The 15,254-nt window shown below is 44.8% G+C and overlaps 1 protein-coding gene across 1 annotated transcript in view; it reads left to right on the top strand.

The window, feature by feature from the left end:
• Positions 1–963: 963 nt before the first annotated feature.
• LOC126471545 (osmotic avoidance abnormal protein 3) overlaps positions 964–15,254 on the top strand; it is a 379,608-nt gene continuing 365,317 nt past the window's right edge. Inside the window, exon 1 of the mRNA XM_050099771.1 lies at positions 964–1,130. The gene's annotated coding sequence lies outside the window, so the exon portion shown is untranslated. The remainder of the gene's footprint in view (positions 1,131–15,254) is intronic.

Genomic DNA, 15,254 nt, shown 5'->3' on the forward strand with positions numbered 1-15,254 from the left:
CGGCCTGTTCTGCAGAAAAGTAATACATTTTACACTGTAACGACAGTATAACTGTCAAAGATACTAGACAGTAGCCTTTCTTCACTCAGATGTTCTTCCTGAAGAACACATCAGTCCAGACAACATTCAACGCAGCATTAACGATGAAACGGAAAGCTTTGCTTCTGATGACGAAGGTATATGGAATAACGAGATTGACTCGAATGAAACCTGTCGTAGTGAAGAGCATTTTACCAATGATGGAGATAATTTAGAAGAATATAGATGATATTCAGAGACTAGCGTCACAATATGAAACCCAGGCAACACTTACAATGCAAAAAAAAAGTTTCAAGCGCCCGTACAGAAGTAAGATTCAGAAGATGAATTATGATGAGAAGTTACTTGAAATTGAAAATACGAAGCTTTCCCTTATTCAAGGAAGGCCTTACAAAGTGAGTATAGTTAATATCAGTTTTTGATGACTATGTTGCTACATCTGTGTGAAGTTTCTTCGTCTAGCACACTCTGATTTCATCGGACGACATCGTCAGCAAAGGACGCGCTGTTGTCGCGCAATATGACGCACAACGTGCAACGATCTGTGGCATATTTACGCATACAGTGGAAACGTAGCCTTAGTTTGTCAAGGTCATTGCCTGTCAACTTGAAATCGATCAACGGTAGAACTTCTGCGCAAGTGTAATTTCCCCGCTCTTGTCAGCAACAAAATAATTTACGTAATATCCTTAGAAGAGGAATAACAACATGATATGTTAACTAGTTTTTAACATGTGAAATCAAGTATGTATAAAAAAGTCTGTGCGGAAATGTAAAGTGAAATGCATCCGTAATTCGCCAGCGGAACTGTTGTCGCAACGTCTCTGGGGATCGATACGCGCATGCGCAGTGACAGCTACATTCCAGACGGTTATTCAAAGGCGGCTAAAACAGCGCACGCCGTCGACGATTTGAACGCTCGCTAGCCGCTGGAAAGGATCATGTTCGCCGAAGTCTGACTGTGCCAATTATTCTCCTCGGAAGCTTACAGAGATGCATTTAGTAACAAAGATGTTCCTGACAGCAGACCAATAACATTGTAACATAACTATACAGTACAAATTTCCCTTGAAAAAGAAACATCGTCTCAGGTGAGTTTGATACCCGACTTTTTGGTACGGAACTGGCGGGGATGTATCTATTTCATAAAATTACTCCATGCTACAGCATTTCTGTTTCACTGCTTCCTTCACGCGTTATAAATGCTATGTTTTGTTAAAGCACAATCGTTTGACTAAAATCGCACATCACACTATTTTGTTAACAGGTATACGATTTCCTGATTATATACGATATCTCACAATGCCACAAGTAGCACATGTCAGGTGGATAGTGATATTTATATTTTAAATGTCTCTGATGTAACTACGACATGGCAAAATAATGATTAATTCAGATACATATATCGCCGTCAATTCGAAATCACATAGTCATCTGTTTTGGCGCATTAGATGGTGTACTTGTACGCAAGCTCTAAAGTCAAGGAAAGATTTACGTAGCAAGTGTATAGCAGAAGCGTTATTTTCTGTAACAGCTGCTAAACTGTGGCAAGGCCGCAGTCGGATCTTTGGGTACGACTCACGACCCTCAGGGTCAGCTCCGCATCTTAATGAAGCAAGGTGGCCACGCGACGTTGCAGAGCAAGGTCGCCGGCGCCAAATCAGCTGTAGCAAGCTTTGGCGTTTCGAAACAAGCGGAGCGAGCAATTTCGCGGAATTTGAAAAGCGCTTTACGTTCCTTTAGGGTCCGAGTGTTTTGTTCCTATATGGCTCTAGAAGTCCAAATTTTCAGATCACGTTACTCACTTTGAGGAGCATTGCTCACGAAAAGCAAAGGAGAGGTTTCGAATTCCGCTGTGGCACACAGTTCAGTCCTCCGAAAAATTTCATTATTCGCGTAATTTAGCAACTAAGACTAAGAATTTAAAGTGATTCAAATGTCTAGCTATCATGAGTTAAATTCAAACAAAATGAGGTACGCCGCTGAACTCTGAATGTTTGTCGTGACACGTAAATTAAAATACTGATGCTTTTTCCAGAGAAATGGATTTGAGACCTTGCTAGACGTTCCGAATGTGGTTTACCGTGTTTTCCTTAAATCAACCGAGACGAATGCTTGGATGATTTCTTACATACATCAGGGCCGCTCCCTACAACTGATTTACCTCCGTCTAGAATCACTACATCCTTGAAAAAAACGATAAAATCTAAGCTTCTTTTTTCGTTAAACTTGTGTCTATTGTTTCCTTTCATTTCATTTTGGGAATAACGTGTTTTCTGCTGGTATTATGTTACACTATGAAGCTTTCAAATATCTGGGTTCGAGTATCGCTGCAAAACATAGTTTCAGCGCCTCAGATATATCCGAATATCTCAAAGCATGGAACTTGGGCATTGTGTATCACGCCCAAGTAGACTGTGGGGGACTGTAATATGTATGTGTATGGATGCACATATGTGAATGTGTGCATGCGTGCGAACACGCGCGTTTGTGTGTGTGTGTGTGTGTGTGTGTGTGTGTGTGTGTGTGTGTGTGTGTGTGTGTGTGATTGTTGATTGTTTATGTGTGCGATTGCATGACTGTAGGTTAAGTTATGCGTTACGTTTGTGCTAGACTTCATATCGAGACTTTGTATTCAACTCAGGAAGTTGGCACACATTCTATTGATTAGCAACTATACGTTACATTTGATGAACAAAGACAGCTGATTAGACTACTTTTCGTTACTAGTATTACTTCCAACTAAATACAGCCTCAAAGCGCGGTTTGAAAAGCTCGATCACGGAGATGAACCATTCGATGTGTGTGAAGAACTTAACGGCTCGCTGAAGAGAGTAGGAACGCATCATGTAGGGTCATATTACTCACTGGACTTCATGTAAATGTTCAGTCTCTGGTAACTGTTGAATTAAGGACTCTTACTCTCAGACTTTCTCTGTCTCTTACTCTTCTCTCTCTCTCTCTCTCTCTCTCTCTCTCTCTCTCCCTCCCTCCCTCCCTCCCTCTGTCCCTGTGAGATGGTGCCACACTCCTGGCGTACGACTATTACTGCATTTTGGTCCACCCCCAACTCCTTTACGTTAATCAGCTCACTACGCAAACTCCGTTATCTCCAATTCCTCTTTGATCTGAAAATGGCTTGATCGCTTGCAAGAGTGGCAACAAGCCAGCACATAAATAGTCTTTCCTGCTGCTTCTCAAACCAACAACAGATGTGAGCACAGTGTTTTGCTACAAATATTGATACAAATCCGTGAACTATTTCTTTAGATTTTTTTTTGCCATTGTTAAGGAAGGACGTTATTCTTTTCTGAATTGACACGCGGTTCTATCAACTAGTCTTATGCTGGCCCAAATGGCTTTTTTTTGTACCTCAGTCTGTCGTAGCTCGTAATAAAGGATGCTTGGAAAACTAGGCATTTTTCGGTTTTGTGAATTTATCTACATCCATCTACATGTGAGACCCAACTCGCTTTATTTGTTCATGAGACCCAGAAAATATTAGATACAGGCTCCCAGGTAGATGCTATTTTTCTTGACTTCCGGAAGACGTTCGATACAGTTCCGCACTGTCGCCTGATAAACAAAGTAATAGCCTACGGAATATCAGACCAGCTGTGTGGCTGGATTGAAGAGTTTTTAGCAAACAGAACACAGCATGTTGTTATCAAAGGAGAGACGTCTACAGACGTTAAAGTAACCTCTGGCGTGCCACAGGGGAGTGTTATGGGACCATTGCTTTTCACAATATATATAAATGACCTAGTAGATAGTGTCGGAAGTTCCATGCGGCTTTTCGCGGATGATGCTGTAGTATACAGAGAAGTTGCAGCATTAGAAAATTGTAGCGAAATGCAGGAAGATCTGCAGCGGATAGGCACTTGGTGCAGGGAGTGGCAACTGACCCTTAACATAGACAAATGTAATGTATTGCGAATACATAGAAAGAAGGATCCTTTATTGTATGATTATATGATAGCGGAACAAACACTGGTAGCAGTTACTTCTGTAAAATATCTGGGAGTATGCGTGCGGAACGATTTGAAGTGGAATGATCATATAAAATTAATTGTTGGTAAGGCGGGTACCAGGTTGAGATTCATTGGGAGAGTGCTTAGAAAATGTAGTCCATCAACAAAGGAGGTGGCTTACAAAACACTCATCCGACCTATACTTGAGTATTGCTCATCAGCGTGGGATCCGTACCAGATCGGTCTGACGGAGGAGATAGAGAAGATCCAAAGAAGAGCGGCGCGTTTCGTCACAGTGTTATTTGGTAACCGTGATAGCGTTACGGAGATGTTTAATAGACTCAAGTGGCAGACTCTGCAAGAGAGGCGCTCTGCATCGCGGTGTAGCTTGCTCGCCAGGTTTCGAGAGGGTGCGTTTCTGGATGAGGTATCGAATATATTGCTTCCCCCTACTTATACCTCCCGAGGAGATCACGAATGTAAAATTAGAGAGATTAGAGCGCGCACGGAGGCTTTCAGACAGTCGTTCTTCCCGCGAACCATACGCGATTGGAACAGGAAAGGGAGGTAATGACAGTGGCACGTAAAGTGCCCTCCGCCACACACCGTTGGGTGGCTTGCGGAGTATCAATGTAGATGTAGATGTAGATGTAGATGTACATCCATGCTCCGCAAGCCACCTAACGGTGTGGGACGGAGGGTACCCTGAGTACCTCTATCGGTTCTCCCTTCTATTCCAGTCTCATATTGTTCGTGGAAAGAAGGATTGTCGGTATGCTTCTGTAAGGGCTGTAATCTCTCTGATTTTATCCTCATGGTCTCTTCGCGAGATATACGTAGGAGGGAGCAATATACTGCTGGACTCTTCGGTGATGGTATGTTCTCGAAACTTTAACAAAAGCCCGTACCGAGCTACTGAGCGTCTCTCCTGCAGAGTCTTCCACTGGAGTTTATCTACCATCTCCGTAACGCTTTCGCGATTACTAAATGATCCTGTAACGAAGCGCGCTGCTCTCCGTTGGATCTTCTCTATCTCTTCTATCAACCCTATCTGGTACGGATCCCACACTGCTGAGCAGTATTCAAGCAGTGGGCGAACAAGCATACTGTAACCTACTTCCTTTGTTTTCGGATTGCATTTCCTTAGGATTATTCCAATGAATCTCAGTCTGGCATCTGCTTTACCGACGATCAACTTTATGTGATCATTCCATTTTAAATCACTCCTAACGCGTACTCCCAGATAATTTATAGAATTAACTGCTTCCAGTTGCTGACCTGCTATTTTGTAGCTAAATGATAAGGGATCTATCTTTCTATGTATTCGCAGCACATTACACTTGTCTACATTGAGATTCAATTACCATTCCCTGCCCTATGCGTCAATTCGCTGCAGATCCTCCTGCATTTCAGTACAATTTTCCGTTGTTACAACCTCTCGATACACCACAGCATCATCTGCAAAATGCCTCAGTGAACTTCCGATGTCATCCACAAGGTCATTTATATATATTGTGAATAGCAACGGTCCTATGACACTCCCCTGCGGCACACCTGAAATCACTCTTACTTCGGAAGACCTCTCTTCATTGAGAATAACATGCTGCGTTCGGTTATCTAGGAACTCTTCAATCCAATCATACAATTGGTCTGATAGTCCATATGCTCTTACTTTGTTCATTAAACGACTGTGGGGAACTGTATCGAACGCCTTGCAGAAGTCAAGAAACACGGCATCTACCTGAGAACCCGTGTCTATGGCCCTCAGAGTCTCGTGGAGGAATAGCGCGAGCTGGGTTTCACACGACCGTCTTTTTGTAAACCCATACTGATGCGGAAAATGCTCTCGTTTCCGTAGTGCAAGGTATCTTCGACGACCATGAAACAACATCAACTGCGATATAGTGCGCTCTGAATGGTTCGTTAGCAACATTGTGATATAGTGAGACAGGTAGGAGGAAAACCCCATTACGTGCATGGCCAGACTCGGCCGATAGTATGCAAAACGCCAATACCCCGCATGTCAATACAGGATACACAACAACAGTATTTTCTGTAGATCTGCCAATCCGAAATGATTGCAACAGCATCTCCCGTTGTTGGACAAACACCTTTCGGAGGCCAACCGTGCTCTGCTCTGGCGATGTTGTTGCATTCTTTCGGCCACCAGTATGTCACGAAGTTTAACAGTACGTTGATATGCGACATGACTTGCGGAAGTCGAATTTGCGGAACAATTATTCGCTGCCGTCTTTACATGTTCGACCTAAATCGATTTTCCTAGCTCGATCAAATATAAGTTTTCAGAGCGTCAGCTGCTTTACGCAAACGGTATCTGTAAACCAATTTTTCGATTTCGTCTGTACAGTGAACTACGGTTCTCAAATGGTCAAATGTGTGTGAATTCCTAAGGGTCCCTAGACTTACACACTACTTAAACTAATATATGCTAAGAACAACACACACACCCATGCCCGAGGGAGGACTCGAACCTCCGGCGGAAGGGGCCGCGCATTCCGTGACATGACGCCTCAAACCACGCGGCTGCGGTTCTCAATACTTTCGTAATGTTTATAGTGAAGAGAGAGTATGTTTTGTTTGTGTGTGTTCGTGAACTCACACGGAGTAGGAGGGTCCACAATAAAAGATGGTTCAAATGGCTCTGAGCGCTATGGGACTTAACTTCTGAGGTCATCAGTCCCCTAGAACTTGAAACTACTTAAACCTAACTAACCTAACGACATCACACACATTCATACCCGAGGCAAGATTCGAACCTGCGACCGTAGCGGTCGCTCGGCTCCAGACTGTAGCGCCTACGGGTACCAGTGCAATACAGCCTGCAAAACTTGCCATACTGTTGACCATGGAATGAACAATTCTCGTGACACTATCACTGTCTAGGGCACGTGCTGCATAGTCAGTTATAGCAACAATAACTTCGTCAATAATTTCCATCGTGACAACTCGACTTCCTTTTCCAGTTGGCATACCAAGCTTATCCGTGTTTTCGAGTTTCATTATCATCTTCTTTAAATCATTTAGTGACGTCAGGCCTCTCCTCAGACCGTACAGTCGATGCTACTCTGTCAATGCAGCACTGTAATTGCTTCCATTCACATAAAACAAAAAATGGCTCTGAGCACTATGGTACTTAACAGCTGAGGTCATCAGTACCCTTGACTTAGAACTACTTAAACCTAACTAACCTAAGGGCATCACACACATCCATGCCCGAGGCAGGATTGGAACCTGCGACCGTAGAGGTCGCGTGGTTCCAGACTGAAGCACCTAGAACCGCTCGGCCACTCCGGCTGGCCACATAAAACAGTTTCACGAACAGCGCACGGTCTCTCTTTCGATAACCATTCTGGTTACTCAATATAAGGCTTGTCAGACGAGAGCGGCAGTCTCATAACGTCATACAAACAGTGTACAGCGCCAGATTTGCACCTGGTGGCCAAAACTGTAAATCATTTTTTCCAGCGTAAATCGGTTCCGTACTAACGCATTAGCAAATCTACCAAGTTCCGCTGCCATACGATAATTACAGCTCACACTGAACCTCCGTGAGCAGCAGTAGAAGTGGTTAAGAGGAAAGGCATTGGACAAAAAAAGGAGTGGTCACGGTGTTGAACACAAAAAAGTAGGAATGTGCGTGCTTGTTAACGGACGTATCCTCGGATCGAATCATAGCGCCATAAACGAAGCGTGTTTCAGATTCCACGTTTAACTGCAGGTCGCTCTTTTCCCTGTTGGAGAACTGACTAGGGAGAAGTAATTCGCAGAAGTGACGTCCAATGGAAACACACCAGCACACAGAGCCACACGAAATAATCTAAACATATACAGTCTGCAGAATGAGATTTTCACTCTGCAGCGGAGTGTGCGCTGATATGAAACTTCCTGGCAGATTAAAACTGTGTGCCCGACCGAGACTGGAACTCGGGACCTTTGCCTTTCGCGGGCAAGTGCTCTACCAACTGAGCTACCGAAGCACGACTCACGGCCGGTACTCACAGCTTTACTTCTGCCAGTACCTCGCCTCCTACCTTCCAACCTTTGCAGACGCTCTTCTGCGAACCTGGGTAGCTCAGTTGGTAGAGCGCTTGCCCGCGAAAGGCAAAGGTTCCGAGTTCAAGTCTCGGTCCGGCACACAGTTTTAATTTGCCAGGAAGTTTCATATCAGCGCACACTCCGCTGCAGAGTGAAAATCTCATTCTGGAAACATCCCCCAGGCTGTGGCTAAGCCATGTCTCCGCAATATCCTTTCTTTCAGGAGTGATAGTTCTGCAAGGTTCGCAGGAGAGCTTCTGTAAAGTTTGGAAGGTAGGAGGCGAGGTACTGGCAGAAGTAAAGCTGTGAGTACCGGCCATGAGTCGTGCTTCGGTGCTCAGTTGGTAGAGCACTTGCCCGCGAAAGGCAGAGGTCCCGAGTTCGAGTCTCGGTCGGGTACACAGTTGTAATCTGCCAGGAAGTTTCATATACAGGTTGTTGGGAATTTTCCGTTACAAACATTTGCGACATGTAGAGGTAGTGAGTACAATATTTTGAATACCCATGTCCGGAAACGTCGTCCAAGAGGCTACAGATTGTCAAAGTTACAGGTGCCGGGGTAATAACATGATGATGTTACACATTTTCTAGGGTGATGGAGGAGGATAAATGTATCAACTCGAGGTAATGGTCTCTGTACCGGAAACATACGTGTCGAAATTTATAAGCGAAAACCGTTCTCATACCTCTGACGGTGGAACACATGTACTGGTACAATTGTTGCTAAGATTGGAGGGTAGGCAAAAAAAAAAAAAAAAAAAATGGTTCAAATGGCACTGAGCACTATGGGACTTAAGATCGCAGGTCATCAGTCCCCTAGAACTTAGAACTACTTGAACCTAACTAACCTAAGGACATCACACACATCCATGCCCGAGGCAGGATTCGAACCTGCGACCGTAGCGGTCTCCCGGTTCCAAACTGTAGCGCCTAGAACCGCACGGCCACTCCGGCCGACTGTGCAACACATCTCCTCTATTGAACAAGTGCTCATAGCTCATAAGGCATGGATGTTACAGCCCACAATTACTAGACATTTTTTTCTTGTTTTCGTCTGTGCTACCACCTTCTAAGGTGCATACCCTACATTCCTAGCAACAACAGTACCAGTATATGTATTGCACTGTCAGAGATATCAGAACGGTTTCCGCTTATAACTTCCGACTCGTACATTTCCTGTATCAACCTCAATTTGATACATTTGTCCCTCTCCATCAACCTAGAAAGTTTGTAACGTCATCACGGAATTACCCCGTATATACATACATTTATACGCACCGGCGCCTATTACTTTGACACTCTGTAGCGTCGTTGGATGACGTTTCCGGACATGGGTTCCTATTCAAAATATTACGTATTCACTCCCCTCTACAATACCTAGAAGTTTGTAACGTGAATTTCAGAACAACCTGCATACATACATTCCACTTCTACAGTGCTTGTTATTTAAAGTCCCCACCGCCTTTTTCTGCCTGTATATGAAGGTTAATCCCTGGAACTACTGTAGAAATTTTTGATAACGTTTTCACTAATAGACACACTGATTCACGAGGAAGCTTCTTGTATATAATTTATAAATATTTGTCGCAAATTGGCTGAAATATGATGAATTACATTCCCACGACGCGCTTTTCTGTCTGTATGTGAAAGCTACTCGCAAAAACTACTGTATGGATTTTGATACTCGCGACGCACTGGCAGACCGGCAGACCGCCCCGTGGACAAATGAGCGGCCGCGACGCCTTTGATGCGAGGTTCGCATTGTTAGCGGGTCGCGGTCGGGCAGTGCAATTACGCCTTCAGACGCTGCAGTACGCCAGCAATTGGAGTGTACTGCTTGGATCGTTTAATTTTAAGGGGCACTGCGTAGAGTTGCGGATAAAAATCTGTGAACAACGTTGGGTAAGTGAAAATATTTATTTGCAGAGGTAGTAGAATGGGCTAAAACAAAGAAAAAAAGTCCAATAAACATGGGCTCTGAAATGCATACTTGAGGAGCACTTGTTCATCAGTGAACAACGTCACGAAAGTGAACATATTCACTTACCTGACGTTGTTCACTAATTTATTACGCGTAACTCTACGTAGTGACCCTTAAACAAAATCGTCGCTACGCCATACAAGTCGTCCGCGGCCGTAGATACTTATAAGAGAAACTCCCAATTTCTCCCCCCCCCCCCCCCCTCCAGATTTAGTGGTAAAAGAGCCCAGTGGACAGCCCGTGATAAACTCTACACAGGTCTAGTATGAAAACAGGAAGGTGGTGTACCAAATTGTGACAAAAAAAAAAAAGCAAAACAGAACCACTGAACGGTCCAAGCACAAGAAGTATAACATAGAGCAGTCTAGACTAGCCATGGCGTCGTGGTTAACGCCGGTACGGTAGCTCAGCGTGTTCGGTTGCCGGTTGTGGCCGAGCGGTTCTAGGCGCTTCAGTCTGGAACCGCGCGACCGCTACGGTCGCAGGTTCGAATCCTGCCTCGGGCGTGGATGTGTGTAATGTCCTTAGGTTAGTTAGGTTTAAGTAGTTCTAAGTTCTAGGGGACTGATGACCTCAGATATGAAGTCCCATAGTGCTCAGAGCCATTTGAACCGTTTTTCGTGTTCGGTCAGAGGGTTTAGCTACCCTCTGCAATAAAAAAACTGAGTGAACGGATCAGCGAACAACCTGCACGGGTGTCATCGGACGTCCGCCACGAACATATTCAACGAACAGTATACAACAAACAAACAAACAAACAAAAATAATAATAATAAAACTGAGTTCATGGATCAACAATGAACCTGACTGGGTGTCACGGGGCGTCCGCCGTGGACGAATACAGTGAACAATAACGAACAAAATGAGATTTTTAAGAAAGTGGTCACGGTGTAGGACTGCAAAGTGGACTAGCCGTGTTCAACGCTCCCTCGTGTCAATTCTTTTTCCGCTGTTCTCTGTATTCAAATTTGTGTCTGTGTCGTGGTGTAACATCCGTTTGCAACAGCGATGTGTGAGGTAGGCACCTAGAAAAAGTGTTGACTCTGCACAACTACTCTATTAGCAGCCGGAAGGAAGTGGCTTTCGAATGGTAACCGCAAACGTTTGATAACAAGGTGACAAGTCAGCCGAATCCTCCATCGGAAAATACGTTCGGTGTGTCATACACGACATTAGTCACAGTACGCGTGTCATATGATAGGAATCTCTTATCGGCGCACCTAATTTGTAGGCCTGGTGAGTGAGTGAGATATGCCTCCTTGTCCGATTTAGCTGTTCGTATGAATGTGACTGTGATCCCTTCTAAGGAAATGATGAAAGCATAATAGTTTGTCACATAAGCTGCAACAAATGAAGGCAACAGTTTCACAATCACACAGTTTCTCTGTGCTCTGTCGAGATATACGTTTTTCAAATTGCATTCAGTTTTGGAAGTTTTGACTATTGAATTCCTTGGTTGTAACATAGTTCAAACCAGTTTATTTGTTGCTTTCATTTTCATGAGACGTCTGTTTAGTATCTCGCCTGCTCTCACTATTCATCACATTTACAGGGTTATTACAAATGATTGAAGCGATTTCACAGCTCTACAATAACTTTATTATTTGAGATATTTTCACAATGTTTTGCACACACATACAAAAACTCAAAAAGTTTTTTTAGGCATTCACAAATGTTCGATATGTGCCCCTTTAGTGATTTGGCAGACATCAAGCCGATAATCAAGTTCCTCCCACACTCGGCGCAGCATGTCCGCATCAATGAGATCGAAAGCGTCGTTTATGTTAGCTTGCAGTTCTGGCACGTTTCTTGGTAGAGGAGGTTTAAACACTGAATCTTTCACATGACCCCACAGAAAGAAATCGCATGGGGTTAAGACGGGAGAGCGTGGAGGCCATGACATGAATTGCTGATCATGATCTCCACCACGACCGATCCATCGGTTTTCCAATCTCCTGTTTAAGAAATGCAGAACATCATGATGGAAGTGCGGTGGAGCACCATCCTGTTGAAAGATGAAGTCGGCGCTGTCGGTCTCCAGTTGTGGCATGAGCCAATTTTCCAGCATGTCCAGATACACGTTTTTTTCGCAGAAGAAAAAGGGGCAGTAAACTTTAAACCGTGAGATTGCACAAAACACGTTAACTTTTGGTGAATTGCGAATTTGCTGCACGAATGCGTGAGGATTCTCTACCGCCCAGATTCGCACATTGTGTCTGTTCACTTCACCATTAAGAAAAAATGTTGCTTCATCACTGAAAACAAGTTTCGCACTGAACGCATCCTCTTCCATGAGCTGTTGCAACCGCGCCGAAAATTCAAAGCGTTTGACTTTGTCATCGGGTGTCAGGGCTTGTAGCAATTGTAAACGGTAAGGCTTCTGCTTTAGCCTTTTCCGTAAGATTTTCCAAACCGTCGGCTGTGGTACGTTTAGCTCCCTGCTAGCTTTATTCGTGGACTTCCGCGGGCTAAGCGTGAAACTTGCCCGCACGCGTTCAACCATTTCTTCGGTCACTGCAGGCCGACCCGTTGATTTCCCCTTACAGAGGCATCCAGAAGCTTTAAACTGCGCATACCATCGCCGAATGGAGTTAGCAGTTGGTGGATCTTTGTTGAACTTCGTCCTGAAGTGTCGTTGCACTGTTATGACTGACTGATGTGAGTGCATTTCAAGCACGACATATGCTTTCTCGGCTCCTGTCGCCATTTTGTCTCACTGCGCTCTCGAGCGCTCTGGCGGCAGAAACCTGAAGTACGGCTTCAGCCGAACAAAACTTTATGAGTTTTTCTACGTATCTGTAGTGTGTGGTGACCATATGTCAATGAATGGAGCTACAGTGAATTTATGAAATCGCTTCAATCATTTGTAATAGCCCTGTACTTGCGACAGCAATTTATTCTTACCACATGACTCATATTCTATAACCAATGTATAGTATGAGAACTGCCAAGACTACAGAAGAGGGACCGATGACCGTAGCAGTCTGGTCCCTTTAATCCCACAAACCAACCAAGCAACTACAGAAGAGAACAAACATTTCAATGACCAGACGGATAGTTCATATTGTGGTGAAAAAATAAATAAAGAAATGGTACACCGGAGTTTTGACCCCGGCTCATCCTCTTTGCAATCCAACAATGGGACCACTTTACCACGACGCCGTGGTTCTTCCATTTGGCTTGATGTTGTACTTGTTGAGCTTCGACCGTCCACTGTTCCTGTTTTGCTTTTTTTCACACTTCAGTACACGTTCTTCCTGTTGATCTGTGTTCAGTTTTTGACGGGCTATCCACTGAGTCGTCTTACCACTAAATACGAGGGGAGTGTGATAGGGAGTTTCCCTTGTCAGTGCTACCCGTACGAAGCCAGGGCTGTTCACTCCTGTAAAATAATTAGTAACGTAGTAGCTTTTAGTACAATGAATAGTTAACTTAGTGACAGAAGCTGCGGTGAGTCTTCAGGGCCCCGCTGTAGCCGGCGTCCGGACTCTCTTGCATCCTCCACTGCTAAAGATAAAATGAGCCTCTCTTCAATTAAACAATGGAAATGAATAAATACTTTCTCAGTCGAATATACCTTCTCTCTACTGCAGAAGAGAGGTTTCGGCCGCTAGGACCACATTTCCAGAATCGATAATGAAGTGTTTACACACACAAAAAAAAAAAGAAATGAGTGTATGGCACCGTTGGCCGGCAGGCACCATTTGGGGAAGTTCGGCCGCCAAGTGCAAGTCTTATTTCAGTCGATGCCATGTTGGGCGACTTGCGCGTAAGGTGATGAGGATGAAATGATGAGGACAACACAACAACCGGTCCCTGAGCGGAGAAAATCTCCTAACCGGCCAGGAATCGAACTCGCGCCCGCTTGCATGGGAGGCGAGCACGTTACCACCTTTTTTTTCTTTTTTTCTAATTTTGTTCAGTATAGTTCGTTGCGTTTGGTCTGTGCGTACGTCACATGCCGTGCGTTAAAGTTGATCGTTGATTCCTTTACTAAGTTTTTTTTATTACAGAGGACAATCAGCCCTCTGACTGAACAAGCTGAGCTACCGTACCGGCACCGCCCAGCTAAGCAGGCGGACTGTGGTTACACAAATAACCAGACATGGTATTGGGCAATCAGTCTATGAAAACAGAATTTGGGAGCCCAATGTAAATATAGGTATAAAAAGGACAATACAATTTGTAAATATGTAAGGGGCGTGTACAACGTCAGATGTTGAGTGTCGCTGTGAAGCACATGGAGATGCCGCGTACGCATGTTAGACAGCGTTATCAGCATCTAACAGAGTTTGGAAGGGAATTCTTTGTAGGTCTCTATTTGGTCGGCTAGTCGAATCGTACAATATCAATATTTGTGAGACATTCTGATGTGACAGTGGCCCATGTGCTATTGCACGCGACCGTGAGGGCAGGCGTAGTCATTATGAAGATTCAGGTCGACTACGTCTGACCTCCACAAGACAGGATCACCATATTATGTGCCAAACACGTCGTGATCCGTTCACATCTGTGCCTGCCATCCGAAGGAAGGAAGAGTATGGTTTAACGTCCCGTCGACATCATGGTCATTAGACATAGAGCACAAGCTTGCAATGTTTCAAGGATGGGCAAGAAAATCAGCTGTACCCTTTCAAACGAACCATCCAAGCACTTGCGACTTGAGCAGTTTAAGGAACCAAGGAAAACCTAAATTTGGATGGCCGGACACGGTTTTGAACTGTCGTCCTCCCGCATACGAGTTCATTGTGCGAACCACTGCGCCATCTCGCTCGGTGCCTGAAATCTCAGAACAAGTAATAAATAGACTTCCTCTAACGTTCTGAGTCATCCCGCACTGTTGGTCGGAGACCACCAGCAGTCGTACTAGGGAATTACCATCCCATGCGTAGACTGCCGTTAACCATGCAACATAAACGGCTGCGTCTGGATTGGTACCGTGACCGGGAACCGAACTGATGGTGAATGACATCGCGTTTTGTTCAGAGATGAATTGCGGTTCTGCACTACCACGGACGGCCGATGTCGGCGAATATGGCGGCTTCTTGGGGAGAGATCTCATCCGTACGATGCTTTGGAGAGGCCTGGAGGTGTCATGGTGTGGGCGCCATCGGGTATGACTTCAGGCCACCGCTGGTAGTGATCGAGGGAACTCTGACGGCCGGCCGGAGTGGCCGAGCGGTTCTAGGCGCTACAAATGGTTCAAA

The sequence above is a fragment of the Schistocerca serialis genome, chromosome 3 (genome assembly GCF_023864345.2).
Source record: "Schistocerca serialis cubense isolate TAMUIC-IGC-003099 chromosome 3, iqSchSeri2.2, whole genome shotgun sequence".
In the NCBI taxonomy this organism is placed as follows: Eukaryota; Metazoa; Arthropoda; class Insecta; order Orthoptera; family Acrididae; genus Schistocerca; species Schistocerca serialis.